General features: G+C 45.1%; 1 protein-coding gene and 1 non-coding gene across 5 annotated transcripts in view; one reads left to right on the top strand and one right to left on the bottom strand.

The window, feature by feature from the left end:
- Positions 1 to 23,039, top strand: part of CLCN3 (chloride voltage-gated channel 3) — a 142,259-nt gene that overhangs the window by 20,566 nt on the left and 98,654 nt on the right. The window lies entirely within an intron of this gene.
- Positions 22,416 to 22,577, bottom strand: LOC132248965 (U1 spliceosomal RNA). Its single transcript, XR_009460433.1, has one exon. It is a non-coding gene; the product is annotated as a U1 spliceosomal RNA (small nuclear RNA).

The following is a 23,039-nucleotide window of genomic DNA, read 5'->3' as shown; positions in this document are numbered from 1 at the left end:
GACCTGGGGAGCCCCATAGACTGGATTACATGGCTCTGCAGGGGTTGAGCATGTCTAGGCTAAGTACTTGACATGTAGCTTGCTCATTTTTTGATAAGGCTGCCAAAACCAAGACTACCCCAACCTCGATCATCAAGCTCCAGTATGCTAATGATGCTGTAGTGTGTGCTTACTCAGAAGCAGATCCTGAGGCATTCGTTGGTGTCTTTATTGAGACATACAAGAAAATGGAACTGATATTTAACATTCAGAAGACTAAGGTCCTCCATCAGTAAGTTCCAGACTCCCAAAGCAAGTTTTATTCTCAGCTCAGTCAAGGGGAGGGCAGAGAGAGTGCTTCAAGGACGTCCTCAAGGCCAACTTGAAAAAAAAATGTAACATCAACATTAACTTATGGTAGACTATCTCTCAGGACCATGTCAAATGGAGGAAGAGTCTGCTGCAAGGATCTCAGTGCTTTGAAACCTTATGGCAACAGCAGGAGATGGAAAAGTGGGTGCAGGAAAAACAGCATGTTGCAGACTGAATCAGAAATCTAGAGTCATTCACTCCACATGGAAACACATGCCCTAGCTGCAGCAGAGTCTGATCCTGGATTTTTCTCATCTGCTGTCTTTGGGCCCACAGATAAGATAGTCATGGAAGATAATCATCCTTGACTGTGAGGGATTGCCAAAGAGAAGAAGAATTTGACTTTATAGTAGAATTGCTCAGTTTAGTCTTAATGCTAGTTTGTTTGGGGGTTTTTTTGGTTAGCTACATGGAGTGGATAGAGATTTGCTAGGCTACACAAGTAACTCAACAGACACTTTCTCAGAGGTGGAAAAACCAATACTGTTTGAAAGGGTTTGTTTGCCTCAGAGATTATATGAGGTGGAAACCAAATGTCATGGATCTGCAAGTGCCAGGACTTAAGAAATAGGATTATTTTAATGTAAAGCAGTAGTACATTTTATTACTTTTGTCTTTATGAATTTAACTGTCTGCTGTTTCAGGGTGAGTCCATGTTTGCTTTTTTTTTTTTTTTTGGAAGCAATGTTACCTTATGCCCACAATCTTTCCTGTAATAAAACTATTTGAAAGGAATTTACTAGCTTTTAGCTCTCAATGTAAATAGCAAATGTTCTTGATGCATAAGTGTCCAGATCACCACAGAGGAGCACATATTAAACACTTTTTTTTTTTGGTTTCCTGAAATCTAGCAATATCATTAATGGTATTTTATAATTAAAGGAATACAAAGAAATGCTATCACCTCAAATGTCATTACTTATACTGACTTTAGAGTTCCTGAAGTATGATATGACCTGAAGGTTTTCAGGTTTTTAGATTAGTCTTGCAATTTATTATGGTTTCAAAGGTTTTCTTTTTTTTAAGGTTATTTCAAACAATTTTTTCAAGCTGTTTGACTCTACCTTATGTGTGCACCTCTAATCCACTTCGCAAGGAGAATTACTGTATATTTCTTCCTGAAGAATTCAAAGGAAGCCTGTTTTGTAAACAAAAGCAATGTATGGTTGAGTAGGAGCCTATTTTTTCCTAGCTGGATTTTTCTAGCCCAGGGGTTTTCAACCCTTTTAAACAAATGTATCCCTTCTGCCTCAAAGTTTCAGCTCATGTACCCTCTTGTATTTTTGTCTTGGTTTTAAGGGGTGGGGGCAGGGGTAGATTGAGGTCCCTGTGGTGAGGGAGAAAGTGAGGCTGGGGTAGGGGCAGGTGCTGAACAGCCAGGACAGAGTGCAGGACGCAAGAGCGGTTTGTCCGAGAGGTGTGTGTGCGCGGAGGGGTAAGTTTCTGCCACTGCGCGCACCCTGATGGAGGTCCGGGGGGCACATGCCCCCAGATCTATGCGCAGGGTGGCGGCAGCTGCTGCTGCAGGCTGGACTCTGCACCCTGCTGCCCCAAGAGCTGCACGACGCCATGTACCTGCTACGGGCAGGGGACAGACAGACAGACAGACACATGCATACATGCAGGCACAGACAGACATGCATGCACACACGCAGAGACTCACACCAACCTCCTGCAGGTAAGTGTGTGTGGAGGAAGGGGTGAGGGGGACAGATCGAGAAGTGGGGGGATGCGTAGTACGTCTCTGTGCCCGCTTTGAGGAGCAGGGCTAAGGGGGCGAGGGCAGTGGTGCCCTTCTGTGGGCTGTATGTGCACCACCTGGCAGGATGGGGGGGGCAGGCCTCGCACGTGGCTGCTGCTGCTGCCGCACCCCATGCTGGTTTCCCACGGCTGGTTGCACATGTGGCTCCGCGGTCTGCTGATGGGCAGCATGTGAGGTGCGTCACAAGCCTGTGGAGCCGCATGTGTGACACTGGCTGTAGGAAAGCAGTGCAGTGGCACAGCACAGTGGTGGCTGCTGCGTGCAAGCTCTCCCCCCACCCCCCCGGGCTGGCCAGGTGATGTGTATGCGGCTTCCAGAGGGGCACCACTGCTCTCGTCACCTCCCTTCTGGGAGTGGGCACAGAAAGCGAGCTGAGGTTGGGGCAGGGAGGCACCGCAGTGTGCTGTGTGGGGCCAGTGGTGCCCGGCTCACCCCTCCCCCAGTAAGCAGCAAAATATGGGAAGGCGCTGGGGGAGAGACTACCACTGTGCCCCAGGGCATACTGTTCCTACCCATGTATACCCCCTACAGCCTGTCTGAGTACCCCTGGGGCTACGCAGCCTCCTGGTTGACAACCCCTGTTCTAGCCTACTGGATTTAAATAAAGTTTACAAATATTTTCAAGCTAAAAGTGCATGTGCTAAGTTTTAATCAAAATTATTTTTATGCTGCAGATGTCTGAACTCTCCTATGGGATACGGGTTCCTGATAATGTTGCCCTTCACATGACTTAGTTTAAGGTCAGGGCTACACACAAATTTGGTAGTAATATGTCTCTTGCAGTTAGGGGAGTGGTATACATTTTACCTTAGTGTGAATGGAATATAGCGATGCATTATACCACTGTAGCTTGTTTTTCTTTGTCTGTATGAATAAGCTTTGTAGTTATAAGCACTCACTATGTAAGTACGCTGTATTCCTATAAAAGGAATCAGGTCCATATTAAGGAAATCTTAAGAGTAGAGTTGAAAAGGATCTCTGGAGGTCAATTAGTCCAACCCTCTGCTCAAGATAGTATCATCCCTGTCTAAACCACCTTAGACAAGTGATTGTCCAACTTGCTCTTAAAAAGATGAAGATTACACAGTCTTTCTGCGGAGCCAAATCAGTGCTTTCCGCATAGTCAGAAAGTTCTTCCTAATACCCTACCTAAGTTTTTCTTGCTGTAATTCAAGACCAGGATGTAGTGTTTTTACTGTAGCGGTGTTCACACCTGCTATACCATGTGGCGTCTCTTCTGGCCCCCCTCCCTTGGACAATCCCAGTTGCCTGCCACAATTCTTTATTAAAAAATGATTTGGAAATCAAAGCAACAAATCCAGTATTCTTTCTTCATGGAATTTTCTTAATCTGCACCTGTATGTGTAGTTCATTTTCAGGCTAGCAAATATGTTGGCTTACAGGTCATGGGAATGGTTCCCATTAGTTTAGTCCACCACTAGAAAGTGACCCTTGATAAAATTTTGGGTTGTGCACCTCTGCTGCTGCTGCAGTGTGTGTGTGTGTGTGTGGCCGTACTGACTTCCAATGAGATTTGGGATCTGAAGTGGTCAACTCACTTTTGAAATTGGGCCTTTAGTTCCTATGTCACTAGAGACACTTCTCAATATTTTACTCAGTGTAACTCATCATTAGTTATAATAGTGTTACTGTAATGTTAGCAGTCATATGATTTGGACCACAAGCTCTGTGTTCATTATGTAAGTAGGCTAGTGTTTTTTTTTATTGAGTTTTAGAAGATGAGAGAAGGAATATGACACAGTATCAAAGATGAATATTTAATGCTGCCTGTGTTTTCAGGAGGACAAAGTTGAATAGTGTGGTAAGATTCCTTTTCTGTATGGCATATAATAGAAAATATTTTTCTTTCTTTGTGCCCTTAATGCCTTTTATTACTTGAGTTTAGATTTCATGAGTAAAAGAAAATTCCTTCAGGTTAGGTTTTTTTATCTGGTTATTTGTAATAAGATGGTGTAGAACAGAATCTAGAATTCAGGTTGGCCTATTAAGTTCTAAGTAAAGTTACAACAAACATAAAAAAGATTTAGAGTGTATTTCATGCATTTTGGTTATATTTATGTATTACAAGCTTTCACTGCTTTTACTCTTATTTCTTTCTGCAGTTGTCTATAATTCTCCCATCCAAAGATGTATAATTTTGTACAGCACACCCCTTTTTCTGAGCCAGGAATTAATCTCTTTATTTAAGTAGATATTAATGGAAATATAATGAGTTTTTATTTAAGAAATGGCTTCTAAAGAATTAATTGTTTTGAAGAAGTTGCCTTACATTTTAACAATGTCAAATATTTCCTAATGGTGTTCAGAACAAATTAACCCAGATAATTTGAAGTAGATGGTGCAGTATAATCATCTTAAATTGATGTAGTCTGAGAACCAGAGTCTTAATGTCGCTTGTTATTAAATGCACATAAAGGGGAAATTTCTTGTTACTGATGGTAGTGCTTCATTTAGTTATGGCAGTTGCTCTTTTCTGGATGTTATTTACTATAAACTTCAAATGCTTTTATTATGAGTTTATACTGGGTACTACTAACATTTAATTTACTTCTGTCTAGAGTTCTTTCAGGCACAGGCGTTTTCATTTGATTATTTGTATGTAAAAAGAGAGTCATCCTAAAACTTGTCAGTGTGAACTATAAAAATCCTTCCTAGAGAAGAACTGGGTGTTCTGCCATTTATTTCAAATAAAAATTTCAGTAAATTTGCCCCTTCTACAGATCGAAAACTTGGAATACAAATAATATGTCAAGAAGTTAATGCTAGTCTCAGTAAACTCATTAAATGTCAGGCAGAACAAATGGGCTTTGTATTGCATCCTGAGAACTAAAATATGCCAGGTAATATTCTTTCTAGTAGCAAGAGTGGAGAGTCTTTTTTTTTTTTTTTAAGTCTTGGATTATGAAATAATTACAACTATGCCACTCTTTTAGCACAGCCTTTTCAAAGTAGTTCCACTAAGACTGATGATACTGTTCAATAAATGTAATAGAATCAAACTGTAAGTAAGTGCATTCTTAACTGATCAGGTCCCTAGTCCCAGTGCGCAGGGGACTGATCCAGCCCAGGAAGAATTTGTGTGCAGGCACATGATGCATCTCCACTAGTAAAAATGTGGAGTGGACACATGATGTATAGCCCTGCCCTGATTTAAGTCATTCCACACCAGGGGGAAGTTTGTCTTTGGAAGTCAGCTGTAACTATACACTGGGGTAGAGGTCATGTGTCTGCAGCTCAGGTAATTTTTGTTCAAGGGATAACCTTTTTCTCAATGCAAACATGCTGTTTTTGGCTCTTTCCTCCACCTGGTGGTAAGGTCCTGTAATAATTCCTGCTGTGGTCAGCTACCTCTGGACAGCTGGTCATTTGTCCTCTCCAGACACTAGAGAGGTCTTTAGCCCTGTTAGTCTGAGGTCAGGCAAGAAGGTCAGACATGGCAACACCTTAGGCTAAGTACAGATGTTCAAAAAGCCCCTGGCAGAAAATGCTCTAACTATCATGCTTTACATAAAGTGCCATAAGTTAAAGCGCATTCCAGCTGAACAGACACGCACTGTTCAGTCGAGGGGGGGGGGGGGGAGGCTCAGTGCCTGCCTGCAAGGGCCAAGGCCAGCAGGTGGGGAGGGGGGCGCTCCTGAACATCTCCCAGGAAGCTGCCAGAATGCCCCCTGCCATTTCAGCTTCTGTTAGCAGCAGCTGGGGGGGGGGGGGGGGGGGTGTTACCTAAACTATGAGTAACCTTCTGGGTAGACTACTGATAAGAGGCAGAAACAGGTTTTATAGCCCAACCTGTTATTTGCTTGCACCGTAGACTGTGGGATAAATGTTTGTTCTCATGTTCTGTCTGGCTACCCACAAGATAGACATAGGTTCTCACCTATACGGGTTGGGGAAACTCGAGAGGTGGGAGGAGGGTGGCATACAGAGGGTAGTCTCTTGATAGTGGCAGCCAGCAGCTGCAGAAAGGGTAGTCTGGCTTGGTGTTTCCCCAGGCTGGGGGGGAGGGCAGGAGCCCCCCGCTTTGTGGGCCTGCCTTGGCCACCCCCCCAAAGCCACCAGTTAGTAAGTCGGGGGGGACCTTGTGGTGTGGGGGCTCTTTTCTTTACCCCAGACTTTTGACAGCAGCAGCTGCAGCAGAAGTGTCTGGCCCCATGTGTATCTGTGCTGGGGACTGGGGCTGGGGAAAGGAGCCCCCATGTCACACAGACCTGGGTCAGCCCCTGAGGCTGCAGTTCCCAGCATGGCAAAAAGCCAGAGCAGCCCTGCTCTGCAGCTTCTGACTGCAGCTGACAGGTTTTTTGAGTAGGTGGGGGGTGGTGAATGGAGCCCCCATGTTGCATGGACCTGCCCCGCACCCTTGAGCCAGCCAGCAATAGTTGCCCTTGCAGCAGGGGACTCCCTCCCCTCTCCCCCACATTGCTGCTGGTGGGGGGACAGGGCTGGGGAGACAGGGTGGTCCAGCAGCAGCTTCTGGGAGAGAGGCCATGGACTCCTTCTTCCACAGCAACGCCCCCCTGCCAGGCTGCGATTTGCTCTGGGCCCAGAGCGCTGTTAGGATAGAAACTCCCTTCTCCCCTCTCCCTCTCAGGCGGGCTCAGGTCAGTGACAGCCGAGAAGCCAGGGCTAGAGCAGCCTTTTAGGCAAATGAGCTTTTCTAGGCAATGACCTACTTCATAGCATCTGACAAAGTAGGTTGTTGCCTACAAAAGCTCATGCATCTCCAAATTAGTTACTCAAAGGTGACATCTTGCCATATCTTATAGGCTCATAGAATCATAGAAAGTTAGGATTGGAAGTGCTGCGAAATCTTTAGGATTTATATATTTTTGACATAAGTTAATCAAATTACGCACAGTATAGTGGTTTCCTTTTCTTGGCAGACTTACTGTTACTGTGCCTCATAAGGTTGTAGCAGTCTGTAGTCCTTTTTGCAGCTACACCAGAAAACTAATCAACTTTTTTTCTTAAACTACTTCTTTTTCTAAAAAGTTATTTTTTTTTTCTTAGCTCTTGTTTCTGATTCTGAACTAAATTTGCCTAGTACTTTGCAGCCTTCCAGAAAATTAAAACAGCTTTTGTTTTCTTTTTCTTCTTAGTTACTTTTGGTTTGGTGGCAGTAACTAAAACACTGAATACCTTATAAGCCTGCTTTAAGCTGTCATGTCCCTGAAAGGCACTCGGACTTCAGGGACCAGACTCTAGGGACAGGTACCTTTTTCTTGGACCTATTGTTTTAATAGGGTCCATTTCTCTACCAGCGTCTGGTCCCTATACCCCCTAAAACCTCTTAGTTATAAACCACTTCCACTCTTCTAAAATCCATTGACCTCAAGCCACACAACTCTCTCTCCCTTCTGACAACTTACCAATTCAACCTGCCTTGAGCTTGCCAGTTTCTACCCACGCTCAGCTATTTTTAGGCTTGCTGGTTGCAAACCACACAAAGACCCCCCCAAACAGCCTGTCACCAAGACTGGACTTTTAATCTTTCTGATCACAAACCACACAGACTTCTATATTTTGAAACTCGTGGTGATCAACTGCATTATATCAGGGGGACACCTAAATTCCCCCTTCCTAACACTTAGAACAGGCTACAACCAAGTGCTAGCTTTTGCTTCTAAGCTTGCAGGTCCCTGACTGTGCCAAGCTTTCCTGTGCCTTGAAGCCATGCTGAGCCTCCAGCTAGAACAGTTCACATAAACTTTTGCCTTCAGTCAGAGCCAGTCACCTCGTCTTAGAAGGCAGTGACGTTGGTCAGGCATGACTTGCCCTTGGTGAATCCATGCCAACTGTTCCTAATCACCTTCTTCTCCAAGCGCTTAGAAATGGATTCCTTGAGGATCTGCTCCATGATTTATCCAGGGACTGAGGTGAGGCTGACTGGTCTGTAGTTCCCTGGATCCTCCTTTTTCCCTTTCTTAAATATGGGCACTATGTTTGACCTTTTCCAATCATCCAGGACCTCTCCTGATTGCCATATGAGTTTTCAATGAGGGCCAGTGGCTCTGCAGTCACATCAGCCAACTCCTTCAGCACCCTCAGGTGCATCCAGTCTGGCCCCATAGACTTGTACATGTCCAGCTTTTCTAAGTAGTCCCTAACCTGTTCTTTCACCACTGAGGGCTGCTCACCTCCTCTCCAAACTGTGTTGCCAGGTGCAGTAGTTTGGGAGCTGACCTTGCTGGTGAAGACTGAGGCCAAAAAGGGAATGAGCACTTCAGCTTTTTCTGCATCCCCTGTCACAAGGTTGCCTCCTCCATTCAGTAAGGGACTCTCACTTTCCCTAATCCTGCTCTTGTTACTGACATACTTGTAGAAACCCTTCTCGTTACCCTTCATGTCCCTTGCTACTGCAACTCCAGTTGTGCTTATTTTCTTCCGGACAATAATGTAACACACTTTGATTTATTAACTGTATTGGGTACACTGGCACAAATGTCATGTATTTTCACCCTAAATGTCTGAACAGGGGTAATGATTCAGTTGGTTGAGAGAGGAAAGCAGTGTTATACTTCGCTTTTCTGCAGTTTAGTAGCGTATTTGTCTACTTCGCTTCTCCCCACTACTGTTAATTGTCTTGGTTGAGGTACCTAATAACACTGCTGCTCCTCTTTTTTAATCCTTTTAGTGGAGCATGGAAGTGAGTCTATAGACTTTTATTGTGATTTGGTATGAGGCTGAGACCCATAAGAACAACTTTAAGATAAGGGGGATAGAAAAGTGGGAGTTGAGGGCAAAAATTGGCCTTTGTTTCAGATCTTTTCATAGAAGCTTCTCAGCTCCTGAGCTGTTCACACTTGCCCAACAAATTCCTTTTAAGGCTTTTGCTTACAGATATAGAGAAATGTTGACTGTGTTTGGTTTTAAATTAGATCTAACTAGAAACACTTTTTATGTTCAGGCTTTCTATGAATAGTTTTATGTTTCAGACTGCAACTTTGACTTGGTGCTCTAGGGAGACTTAGGGTTAAACATATTCACTATATAAAAGCTGTTTTTACTCTGGTCTAATTTTTAAAAACTTGGTCACTTTAAGTCACTTTCAGGTAGAGAGGAAGCAAAGCAGATGAATTCAGCAGTTTAATTTTTTTGCAGTGTTCAGGAAGCGTAAGAGTCAGGGATTCAATCTGAAATTACTTGACTAACTGAAATAAGTATAGTTTCATACATGTTTTAATTGACAACAACCTTAACAGCTAGAATCCTAGCACCTTCATCAGTTTCAGAAAATTATGCCTTTATCATTTCTTAATCTTTTTGAAAAAATATGTTGATTTTTCTGTCCAGTTAAGAAAATCTTAATTGTACAGAAACTTTACTGTAAACATAACTTGTGTTAGTTCCCTTTCATCTGACAGTTTATTGCAGAGGGAGGTTCTTTATTGGGGTTTTATGGGAAGGATACTGGAATGAAAGGAAAGAATAATTTGAATTACAATATTCAAGATATATTCAGTTATGCTAATTAGTTGTATTTTGCCGTGATCTACATTTTTCTCTGAGGATGAGCTGCCATTTTATTCAGTGTTGAAGTTTTTATTAGTTGTTTTAAGCTCTGCATTTTATGGATTTTTTTTTTTTTTTGCTCTGTGTATTTTATCTACAAAGTTAATTTGTGATCTGAATGAATATTAAGTGCCTACAGTGTAGTTTGTAAAGAAAGGAGGGATCCCAGTTTTTTTTCCATAGAATGATTTACAAGAGGCTGGTTTTCTTTGTGCTGTGTACTCCCAAATAGACATAGGCTTTAAACAATCCTGTGTATCCCTGCTTTTTGATTTATACTAGGGCATATTAATGTTGGCACAGATAGGGTTCTTGTTCCCTCCAGAGGGCATCACAGCTCGCATTCTGGAAATAATTTAGTCAGCTGACTTCTTCATTAGTAGCTGTCTTGCTGCCGCCTGACCTTTCATCTGTAGGATCTGAATGATAAGCTTGATATTTGTTCCACGTTAGAAAGATCCTGTGGATCCTGTGCCCTGGAGAAATGAGCAGTAGATTTTTTTTAGTAAAAGCTCTCTGTGTAACCTAGTTCTCTTTGCTGTTCTTCTCTATCTAAATGTAAAGAATGAGCTTTTCTAATCAGACCTGACGTGTTTTGTGCGTGATGTATATAGTTGTAGTGAAAGATCAGAGCCCTTTGGTTTTTGTGTCTCGGCTTGGTCAGATGGCAGGATTAGACTCTGGCTCAAACCTGCAACATTCCTTTTTTAGTGAAAAATCAAATGATTATCAAACACTTAATATTCCCATTACCAGAATGCTTGAGCCTTCCTAGCTAAAGATGGGCAAATGATTTTATTCGCATCTGAATGGCCCCTGGGATGTTGCTGTACTTTTCACTCCGATGGGCTCTGACTTAGAGTATATTTACTGGTTAAGTCCCACTTGCTATGCACTGTTTAGTAATTTCCACTTTTCCCATCAGGGATCTAGTTTCTTTATTCATTAGGGTATAAAAGGCTGGTAGCTGAGGAGTGGACTTCACAGCCTGTATGTTCTACACCTCTGGCAAGCTGGCTGTGTGACTTCTTCACTATGCAAAATAATGATCTGCCGCATAGTCTGAAGAGAAGGATGCCCCTCCACAACTACTCTTTCAGAGCTAGTCCATCCACTAAGGATAATGTGTACCATATTGGGTTAGATGTGATGTGCAGGGATCTGGGTTTTTCATTTGCCACAGAAAAACAAGGTGAAACCCGGATTTTCTCCTTTTTAAAGAGAAAAACCTGGGTTTCCCCTTGCAGGCTGGCAGAGTTTTAGCCTATAAGGGGCTGAGAGGAGCAGGAGGAGGTCAGGCAGGCAGGGGGCGCCATGTGTATGTCTGCACGTACACATGCACATGGCCACCAGGTAGCTTAGAGAGCAGCTTCTTCAGGTAAGTTTGGTGGGAGGGGGATTGAGGCCTTCATAGGGAGGGAGGGAGGGAGTTGGGCTGGGTCTGGATGGTGCATGAGACTTGGGGCCCAGGAACACATGACTGCAGGGCCCAGGTGGGGAGCAGGATGGAGCTGTGGGTGGGCAGCTCGTCCGGGTGGGAGGGGGCTAACTCCCTGCCACTGTGCACTCCCAGGGGGAGCATGGAGTGCATGTGCCCCCCAGATGCATTTGTGGGGTGGATGTGCAGTCAGGCTGTTGGTTGCGAGCTTAGCCAGCCCTGCCTGCTGGCCTCCCTCTTGGGCGTCTGCAGCCCAGCAAGTGGGACTCAGACTGGCAGGGCAGAGCGGGGTCTGGCAAGGAAGCTTGATGCTGCTGCTGCAAGCCCTGCACTGCCATAGTGAGGTGCCTCCATCTGCCTGGCAGCAGCGGGAGGCACAACTCTGGACTGCTGCCCCTGCTGCTGTGGGTGGGCAAGGGATGCCTTACCATGACAGCGCAGGGCTCACAGCAGTAGCACCAAGTTTGGAACCACCCTACTTTGGCCTGCCACGCCAGGTTTCACCCACTGAGCAGGAGAGATCCCAGGGGGAGGGGCAGCAGGATGGGCAGCCGGATGGGCAGCCATGAGCCTGCAGCGGGCATCCTGCACCTGCCCCCAACACAGGCTCTGCTCTGGCCATGCCACCTGCAGGGTAGGGGGAATTGGGCTCTGTGCTACACTCTGCTGCAGCAGCTGCTGCCTTCTGTAGGCAGCAGCCAGGGCTTGGGTGCTGCTGCAAGGGGCAGAGCGCTGTGGACCCAGGACCCTGGCCTCATAGACCCAGTAGCTGGGGGCCCCTCTGGCAGGCCTGGGGCGGGGCGGGGGACTATGGGTGGAGAGAGGGGCACTAGCAGGGCTGGGGGCTGTGGTTGGGGAGTGAAGGATTTTGGAGTTTTTAGAGAATGTGCAGTTTTTAAATAGAGAAATCCAGGATCCCTGTTGATGTCTTTTCCTCTCTCCCCTGGTTGCTTTACTAGTTTCCTATTTGCATGTCCCCACTCCTGGTCGCCACCTATGAACTGTCCCTCCTTTGGTTTCCCCTTTGAACCAGACCATGTGCCCCATCTGTTTATGGAATGGAGCATTCTGGCCTGTTATCCACTAAATTCACATTACGGTCAATCTGCCACACAAAGGCTGGGGTAGTTTTAATGATGAAGTTATAAATGGCTGTTTAACTGGTACAACTTGGAATATACTTGTACGTTATTTTAGGGGATTGGAAAATGAAGGCAAATGACTAAATATACAGTCTTTCACATTTATAAATATGGCCTCCTGTGTCTGAATTCTTATAAGACTTAGACTTCAGTTGTTATCCCAAACTGGAGTGAATGAAAAAAACTCCAAGTTCCTAGTTTAATTAAAAGCTGGATATTGCATAGATAGAGGTCTTGTTTGGGTAAACAGGTATCTAAATGTGCTTTTTAGGCTGTATCAAATTCAAGTGGCTACAGTAATTTCTTGTCATTTCATAGATTTCATAGACATTAGGGCTGGAAGGAACCTCGGAAGATCATCGAGTCCAGCCCCCTGCCCAAAGGGCAGGAAGTCAGCCGGGTTCATAGGATCCCAGCAAGATGAGCATCCAGTTTGCTCTTGAAGGTGTTCAGTGTGGGCGCTTGAACCACCTCCGGTGGCAGGCTGTTCCAGACCTTGGGGGCTCGGACAGTAAAGAAATTCTTCCTTATGTCCAGCCTGAAACGGTCTTGTAGTAGTTTATGACCATTCGACCTAGTCGTCATCCCTTGGGGCACTCTGGTGAACAAACGTTCCCCCAGATACTGGTGGTCACCCCTGATAAACTTATAGGTGGCCATCGGATCACCCCTGAGCCTGCGCTTTTCCAGGCTAAAGAGCCCCAGGGTTCTCAGCCTGTCATCGTAGGGTCTGCTTCCCTGACCTCTGATCATGCGCGTGGCTCTCCGCTGGACTCTCTCAAGCTTCTCCACATCCTTTTTGAATTGTGGAGCCCAAAACTGGACGCAGTACTCCAGCTGCGGCCTCACCAAGGCCGAGTACAAGGGGAGAATGACGTCCCGGGATTTGCTTGAGAAGCATCTATGGATGCAAGCCAGCGTTTTGGTCGCTTTACTAGCCGCAGCATCGCATTGCAGGCTAATGTTCATCTTGTGGTCAATGATGACCCCCAAGTCTCTTTCTTGCATAGTGTTGGCCAACATAGCACTGCCAAGCCTATAAGGATGCTGCGGATTTTTCTTCCCAAGGTGGAGAACCTTGCATTTATTGGCGTTGAACACCATCCGATTCTCCTCCGCCCACTTGCTGAGCCTGTCCAGGTCAGGCTAGATCACCTGCCTGTCTTCTGGTATGGATGCTTTTCCCCAAAGTTTGGTGTCATCAGCGAACTTGGCCAGTCCGCTTCTGACTCCAGTGTCCACATCATTAATGAAGATGTTGAACAGTATGGGTCCAAGGACAGAGCCTTGGGGGACACCACTGGTCACAGGACACCACGATGAGTGACTTCCATCAATTACTACCCTCTGGGTCCGAGTTTTGTGTTTTGTGTGTAAAGCTTTAAAATTTAGCCTTATGTTATAATGCTGAAGAAGCCTTTTCATGATATCAGTTTAATTAATAATAGAATGGCACTTTGAGAGGCAGATCTTGAACTAAGAATCTGAAATCAATTAACTAAAGGAGATCACATTGTTAGTAGTAGTCATTTTTAAGAGTGTGTGGTGAGACATGGGTCTTTCTATCACCTCCCATCTGTTGCAGTGGCTAATTTGGGAAGATTCAGAACTTGAATGGTGCCTCTCAATATTTCTGCAATGAACATAAAACAGACTTGATCTGTATCAATAGGTCTACCTGCAGAATGGCAGTCAAGTTAAGTGGTAAACAGCGATGAAATGTCAACCCAAATTCCCTGTCTGTGTTAGAAATTGTTAGATATAATTCTGTGGCTTATTCAGTTCAAGTGAAACAAATTTACAGTTTACTAGTTATTCCAGCAGAGCAACCCAATAATGAAACTGGACATAGGAGTAGAAAGTAATGCTTACACAGTTGGGTAAGAAGAGTGAAGCAGATGCAGCAAGAGGCCCACCATGAGCTACAGAAAATTGAAATTGATAGGAAGAAAAGAGTGGCAAATAGTTTGCTAATGATGGTCCTGCCTGTAGGGAATAATTATTTTCAACTCAGGTTGTTTTCATTGGGAGCTGAGAATACTTAGTACCTTGCAGGTTTGGGCCCATGGAATGAAAGACAGTCTTCAAGTTTAGAGGATTGTTAAAGCTTGTTTCTTTTGAGTTGTCTGTTTCCACCTCTTGTAACTGTCCTTCCTTGTGGTTTCTATGATTCTTTGGAGACCAATACAAACAAATGTCTAAATATACAGACTTCCTTACTCTGAAGGGCCTTTTTGGTGAGGGAGCCTCTAGGATCTGTTCTTGGAAACAGAATTCTTCAAGACAACTAATAGATTTCTTTTTATTTAACGGTGTGGAAGAAACTTAAATGTTGAACTTGCCACATCTAGGCTTTACACTTTATGGTAAATCAAGCTAGGTACGGTTGCATTAAGTTGCAGAAAAAGATGATAACAGTCTTATCAGTCTTATATGATTCTGTTTATCAAATAAGTATTTTGGCCCTTTCTTGAATGCTAGAGTTGCTCTATGTGGATACTCTTTAATGTGAGAGTTCCTTAAGATAGGGGTTGTTGAACTCAGCTTTTGCCTCAAGCTATATCCAGACTGTAGTGCTCCTTGCAGGTTGGATCTGGACTAGGGCACGAAGAAGCTGTAGTGGCAGCAGCAGCTCTGGCTTTGATCCAGAGCCCGTGGTGGCAGGAGTAGTGGCTTCAGCTACAATCGAAAGCACACAGTGACAATATTCTCACTCTGACCCAGATCATGCAGTTGGGGCTGGCAACCAGGGAGACAGGGCCATGGTAGTGGCAACTGATGAAGCAATTGGAGGGTGAATGGGGCTATTTCAGCACTTGCTTGCCCTTCTGCTGCTGATCACCATGTCCACTGGAGCATGAGAGCCCTAGATTTTGCAGTAGGCTACTCCCTTTGGCCATGCCAGTTGTCCAGCAGGCTGGACAGAGCATCTCTAGGTCAGATTCAGTCTGTGGGGCATATTTTTGACACTGCTACCTTAGTAAAGGCATCTTCCATAACTGTCATGCCCTTTACCTCACTTAGATCTCTGTCAAGTACATAGTATTGATCTGTTCACTTATTGGTCAGTTAGCTTTGAAGAATGTCTTGATCAGTGCCATTAAAATAAATGGCTTTTATATTTGCGACGGGCTAGCTGGTAGTGATTTGGCCCAAGGATTTTGAAAGGGTAAAAAATGATTGGGGGGCTTGGGATTCCCTTTCCTCACCAATCAGGCCCCGGAGACTCTCCCTCCATGTCCCCTGATTGGCCCCTCGGGTCCCCTGGAGGGGGATAAAAGGGGCAGCGCAGCTGACTCAGAGAGACCAGTGAGGGACAACGAGGAAGGAGTTTCAAAGAGCTGGCAAGAGCTGGGCCAGCGGGGCGGGAGCAGTTGTCCCAGAAGAGCCTGAAGGAGCGGGACCCGCAGGCAGCAGTTGAACTCTCAGCAGCATGATGTGCGGCCAGCAGGAGAAGCTTCCTGCTGGGCTCCAGGATCCCAGTGAGAGGCTGTGGCCGGCAGGAGAGGTTCCCCGCCCAGATCCAGCAAGAAGCTGTGCGGTGACCTGAGAAGCTCCCAGCTCTGCTTCCGGTTTCTCCAGCAAGAGGCAGGGCAGCTCAACGTTAGGCAGGGGCTCCCGGAAGGTCAAAATCCCTAGCAGCCTGGAGCAGTCCCAGCCATGGTTGCTGTGTGGTATAGTTTCTGCCTACCATGTGGGAGATCTGAATTCAAGTCCCAGCTGGGTCAAGTAGGGGTGAGTGAAGTGACAGGGGGAGAAATTCTTGTCAGAGTGGAAGGGGTCATTATGTTTCCCTTCCCCCCCCTTCCAGGTACCTATGCCCTATATCTCTTGTTATTTGGCGTTTTGTCTTTTGTGCATTTTATATTTTGTCAACCAGTATTGCTTGTTGTGTTGTTTGCATTTTATACTTTGTTAAACCTGTCCTTTGTTAACTGGATGAATATGTCAATAAATGTGAATGTCTAACCTTTATTGAATCCTGTCCCCTCGGGGTATTGTAGTGTCCCCTATACCCCCTGGTTTATATATGTTATGTTCCCACCATTGTTTCTCTCATTAAAAGGGGTATGGTTAAGTCCTCATTGGTGATCTGGCTCTGCTCTTTAGGGGAAGGAGGGGCCCCTCTGTAGCAAAACCCCCAGTTTTTCTTTTTTTAATTTTAAAATGCATTCCCTCCCCTTCCCCAACCATTTCTGACTTTTTCTTTCTCTCTCTATTCCCTAGATAAGTATAAGTAAGCTAAGATGTAGGATAAGCTTTAACATTTTATTTTAGGTAGTAAGTTTTATTTTTCTCTCCCCTCCTTGCAAATAAGTGCCCTGCTATTTTAATATAGATACCCACTGTTTTATAAGTGATAATTATTACGGGGGTTTTTTTTTGGTTTTTTTTTTACTGCTTTTATATTGTGTGATTACTGTTTTAGGTCTATATATGTAAGTTAGCATAAGTCATGTCAAGTTTCCTGTTTGTTAAGTCTCCATCCTGTCCCCAGGCCTGGTTGTGTAACCATGACTCACACCTACCTTTCCTATGTAACTTGGTTCCTGAATGAATGGGGATGAATGAGGGTGCTTGAGAAACAATGGCAGTAGGTCTACAAATAACTCCCCCTGAATGACTGAACCACCAACGCCAATACCTGGACCAACGACCCAGCCCTAGGAACCACCCTCAGCATTCAAGAAACAAAAGATGAGTCAACCCACCATTGTGCTAGGCCGCGCATGCTCAGTAAGAACACCTGGAGCCCTCTGGAACAGGACTAACATTGCCTGGACAGGCCCTCCCCATTGGAGATCAGAGGTAGTCTGCCCCATAAAAGGGGTAGTGAAGACTGACTCCTTGGGACGCCCTCTCCATCTGAACCAGCACCATGCCACACCTCCTATCCACCCAGAGGCCCTGCTGATGACCCCCCTCTGGACAACACCTACTGGACAAGGACCCTTTCCAGCCTGGATAGGTAGCTATCACCCCTCACCCCCTCTTCAACCAAGGACTTGGACTCTGTTTCTCTTCCCTACCTGGACTCCAGCCCTTCCACTGAGTCTCTTTCTCCTGCTGCCAGAGAGAGTGTGTGTGTGTGTGTGTGTGTGTGTGTGTGTGTGTGTGTGTGTGTGTGTGTGAACCAATAACTTCATGGGGCTGTGTAGTGTGTTGTCTGTTTAATAAAATTGTTATTTGGATCCCTAAGTTGGGTTTTGCTTTACTATGGTTTGGCCCTGCTCCAATCTCTGTTCCTTGCCCCTCTAACTTCTGTCTCATTTCTCCCCTCTCCTGCTTCTGGCTCTCTGCCACCTCCAACACCTGTCCTGAGCTCCTCTCTGCCTCTAAACCCACTGTTTCTTTGCCACTGTCTTATCCCCACTGCCTTTTCCTTTTCTCCTGAGCAACCAGGTTTCTGCCTAAGTTTCTTTCCTGGCTGTCTCCTTCTTGCCACCACTTTTCTGCCCCCCCCCCCCCCCCCCCCCCCATCTCAGCTGTCTGCCTCAGTTTCCAGCCCCAGTCTACCTTAAGTAAACCCAAGCCTCAGTTCCTCAGCCAGCTTCTCTGTAGTCCACCTGTTCTTATCCTGGTTCTGGCAACTTTCACTCCCTACACTTTAACTCTCTCTCTCTCTCTCTCTCTCTCTCACTCTCTCACTCACCTGAACCTTCCCCCAAGTATCCCAGGTACCCCAAGCACACACATACACACTGTACCATCCAAGTTAGGAACTTACCTGTGTGTATGTGTAGGTGAGTTGTGTGTGTGTGTGTATAAATACACACACACACATATATATGGTATTGTGTGCACGATATACAAATTAGTGATCTGTATCTAACTTTTGGGGTGTATAGTGTATATGCTTGAATTGGTGATAGGTATTCATGTGCGTAGGCTGGTTTGGATGTGTATGTGCCTGAGCTGGTAATGTGTGTGTGTGTGTGTGTGTGTGTGTGTGTGTGTGTGTATGCATCTAACTGATTTGTGTGTTTGTATATGTGCAATTGTGTCACACCCTCCTGTCTAACAGCGCAATATTGAGATCCTCAGTGTTGGCCTGACCCCACAGGGCAACACCTACACTTCCCACAGCGCTTGTGCACTTGCTCTGATCCCTTCAATTGGAGAGGGGGTAGGTCTTGGAGTACAACTTGGGTTACATATTGCTTAGTGTCTCTTATCCATTGCTTAATTGAATCCCTCAAGAAGGAAGGTATCTCTCCTGCTCTGTGAGGGTGGTTTTCCATCCCCAACCACTGTCTAGGAGGGTTAGAATACACTTGGAAAAAAGAAGCACTGACTACACTTACGTGGGGTTTACCAAAGGACAGTGGGCTACATTTGGAACCATGCCAGCTCTGGGAAACATGAGAGATGGAAGTATTTTAGTCAGGATGCTGCATCTGGACCCTCTTGTATGTTCTGTTTTTATAGTCTGCTTTTGACAGGTTGATTGTGCCCCAGCCTCCAAAACTTACATTAACAAACTCCATATCCTTAATTCATTACAAATACTTATACTGTGGTATGTCCAGGCACTAGTCACTTTGTAAAGGGTAGCTCCCCATACTCAGAATAATTGATGTAAAGCAAGATGACCCTAATACTGTGTTGGTTTACCTAAGGAAACCCCAAACTGTGAGGAAAATGGGCAACTTCTCAAAAATAAACATCTTAAAATGTTCTCTTTCCAAAAGTTAGTGATTTTTTTCTAGTTTATAAAGCAAAGAAAATTATTTTGCCTGGAGACATCATTGGAGTAAATCCGAAGACTACATTCATCCATTAAAAGGCTTAACAAGTTATAGTCCTGCCTGAAGTAAAAATCTCAACCCAGTTAAAATTATAGAATTCACTACCATTATGTTCTTAATTTGTACCCTTTTGTATTGTGGTATCATTGTCTTTATTGGGTCCTATGATTGCTTCAGTGATTATGTTTTTGCCTATCAGTTGCAAAGAGTAATGCATCCTTACTAGCCATACAAAGAACAAGGGTGGGCGGGAGCTGACGCATCTGTTTAATTCTGAGTAACCCAGTGCTCTTAGAGGTGAGTAACTTATTGCTCCCATAGTTTTGTAAATGTATTTGTACACTGCTGTACTAAAGATTCCCCCCTTTCTTATGTTTGCTAGCCATTTCTATTGCATTTCTTTTAGGCGTGCACCAAAGATTTTCTTGGCCAATTATTAACCAGTCGTGTCAACCAATACTGATCTGATAGTGAATTTACAAGAATGAAGCCTGGCAGCTTGGAGAGTAGCGTCCAGCTGGTAAGTCTGTTGGGGGGAAAGGGGCGTGTGGATGGGAAGGAGCTTGAGAGGGGCATAGATCAAGGCCCCCATGGTGAGGGAGGGAGCGGGGTAGGACCAGGTGCTGCCCAGCCAGGGCGGTGAATGCAACCATGCTGGGAGTGGGACGGAGCCATGGGCAGTTCGTCGGGGGGTGGCTCCCCATCTCTGCCTGCACCCCTGGGGGAGGCATGGGTGGGCATGTACCCCCCAGATTTGTGCACAGGGCAAGCTGCAGACTCGGAACCAGGGACTGTGCTGTCCTCTTCACAGAGCAGGGTCTGGGCTCAGGGTAGGTGGGGGCAGAGTGGTGGTGCTGGGAGGGGTGGCTATAGCCCACCTCATAGACACCCCTCCCAGTACCACCACCACCCACCCTGCCCTCTCCCTCCCTGAGCTCAGTCCCAGCCCAGCCCCCCTGCTGGGAAGAGGCTGGTGCAGCCCCTGGTCCTGAGCTTGCAGTGAGCTGCCTGCCCTCACCCTGTGCACAAATCTGGGGGGCACATGCCTGCCATGCCTCCCCCAGGGGTACACGCAGTGGCAGGGAGCCGCCCCACCACCATCCCTTCCTTGCCCACCAGACGAGCCGCCTATGGCTTTGTCCCACTCCTGGAAGGGTTGCATTTGCTTCCCTGGCTGGTCAGTGCCTGCCCCTTCCCCTGCCCTGCTCCCTCCCTCACCATGGGGATCTTGATCTGTCCCCCCATGCCCCTTCCCTCCCCCACACCCCTTCCCCCCACAGACTTACCAGCTAGATGCTGCTCTCCAAGCTGCTGGGCTGCATTACTGACTGTGTTGCAGCTGTATGCATGCATGCAGCATTTATCAGTGATATTATTGGCTACACGGAACTAAAAAAAGCTGATTGCCAGTAGTGTTCATTTTCCTTGTATTGGTGCCAATCCGATATGCAACTGATATATCGGTGCACCTCTCTAGTTTCTTTTTTAGAAGCTGTTTCATTCTTCAGTTCTCTCCCAGGGTATTTGATAATTGTTATGTAATGTATCTGTTACATGCATCTTGTTGTATATCTTTTAATTTGTGATACTTTCAACTGCATAATAAAATAATATTTTTCTTAAGCTTTTGTGTGTTCTGTAGTTCTTTTTAATGATAGGAGATAAGACCAGACCAGACAAGAAGCATCTGTGCTGCATGTAAGTCTAGTCAGGATGTGTGAGGCGAATGGAAAAGTTCCTTCCTTGAGCAGGAAGTGGGTTTCACTTTGTTGGGCAGAAAATAGAGACTGAATTCTACCTCTATTACATGGGACACATGGAGAAAATAACAGTGGTCCTAATACAAAACAGTGGGCAGTGAGCTTTGTAATTTATGCTAGGAAATCCAAATAACATAGTTCATCTGCAGGGCCTACAGTTCCCATGTGCACCAGTTCAATGTTAATGTAGCCAGAGATGTTAACAAGATGTATTTGGAGCTGATGCAGTGCATTAATGAAACAGTGTGCTTGTGGGTAGGCAGTTGCTTCTGACATGCTCTTTGTAGTTGTACTAGTAGTGGGAATGCCAGGTGTCAGAGTATTTAACAAGTTACGCCTGTTCAAGAATTTCAAGTGGAGCTGCTGAGTAAATTGTAACCTATGTTCTGACACCCTGTAAGTGAAAATGAAAATATTACAGCTTGGAAGACTGACTTGTAGGCAGTGCAATTTCAGTAGTGTGCTTTATCAAAGTGTGGCTAAAATAATCATGTTGCATTCTTAACTGTTGCTATGACACTGTCTTCAGGGTACATAGTGGAAAAGGATAAATTTCCCTAAGAATCAGTCTGTATTTAAATTTTATTTTGGGGGGGAAAACCTTTGGCACAGGAAAGAAATTGAAATAAACTTTATCATTTGCTGTTCTTCCTATGATTCTCAAGCAGGGTGCCACAGGGATTCTTTCAGGGGTGCTGTAGGGTGCTACACAGTATACTGCTAAGTTTGCAAACATGATTTACAAGATAAACCCAGAGTTTAAAAAACAATCCATAGTGTTAAAAACATTCTGACCTGTTGTGGTCTTTCTGAATTCTTTCCCACAAAGGAACTTGTTATATTTTTTTTGTAGTCAAAATCCAAGTGAAAACTATGAGCTTGCTTTTTTTGAGGGGTGCCTTAAGCCTACTGAGGAGCTCCTTGAGTGTAAAAAGGTTGAGAACCAAGGTGCTATGCTGTAGTTCAGTAGCATACAGTGTATTAACTGTACTTTATTTGAATTTAATGTACAGGTATTTGAAAAATAATATTTTAGGGTTCCATGTTTGTGTGCATGAATTCTATGCTGAATTTGTTCTTCTCACAGCATCTGACGAAGTCAGCTTCAGCTCACAAATGCTTGTGCTATTATATATCTACGCTAGTTAGTCTACCCTGATTTCTGCTTGACATCAGACAAGCATGGCTAACTACATCTCTCTGTTCCAATAATTTAAAATATTTCCAGAGTACCAGTCTGAAAATATTATTTTAAGATCTAAATGTAAAATTTTGCTTTTCTTGAGTCATGAATTGTCACTGGTTGGTTCCTTAATTCAGACCTAAATCCAGATTCTCTTACATTCTTCTTACAGCTACAGCTGTAGCTACAATATTTCATTTCTGGGGCCAAATCAGTTCCAAATTCTGTTGGGCATAGCACAGTAGTCAAGTTCTAAAGTTTGACTGAGCAGACCTCAATTGTTCAAGTGTCTGTGGCTCTACCACTGAACAAATCCAGCCCCTAACAACTATAAAACTATGAAACTAAGTATCCTCCCCTCCAGACTCATAGATCTGGGGCATCAGATACTCTCCAAATGTATGGCAGACATCCTACATACAAGCCCTAAGCCTGGAGGCCTTGGGGTTCAGATGCCCCCTTGTCTCACTTGCTCCTAACTAAAAGGTCAAGGAGCAAGCCAGAGGGAAGCATGAATGCAGTTCCCTATTGCCACAGAATTGTGCAGCTGAGTTTCCCACCATCAGAGAAACTTGAAGGGTCAGCCTGTTTGGGAGTGCAAGGGACAGGCCTCACCCTGGGAAACCACCTTGATCATGGTATCTCCCCTGCCAGGTGCTTCATTTTAAGCATCTAAGTCTCTGAGAAACTAGTTGTATACTTACGGTTAAATATTGATATAAAACATCAAAGGAATGGTCTTAACAGTTCTGCCAATGGGCAGAAAGCAGAGCAGTATGACACCTAGGGGCACTTATACATGAGCGCAAAGGCTGCTCTGAAGCGCTGGAATTCCAGCATGTCAGAGCAGACTTGATTAACTGAGTGTATTGGAGTGTGACAGTTATCATGCTGCATCAGCCTCCTGTGTTTCATGTATCAGCATCCCCATGCTTAAAAATGGCAGTTGGAGTGCTTGAACTAAAGCTCGTTGAATGAGCTTTAGTTGAAGTGCCCCTGCCACCGTTTTTAAGCATGGGGATGTTGATACATGAGACACAGTGGTCCTTTAAGCCTCTCTTGGAACAACTCTAATTATAAAGCGCTGCCCCTTTCCACCCCCAGAGCACATGTAAAAGTACCTT

The sequence above is a fragment of the Alligator mississippiensis genome, chromosome 2 (assembly GCF_030867095.1).
Source record: "Alligator mississippiensis isolate rAllMis1 chromosome 2, rAllMis1, whole genome shotgun sequence".
NCBI classification, from domain to species: Eukaryota; Metazoa; Chordata; order Crocodylia; family Alligatoridae; genus Alligator; species Alligator mississippiensis.
This window is presented reverse-complemented; position numbering and strand designations above follow the sequence as displayed.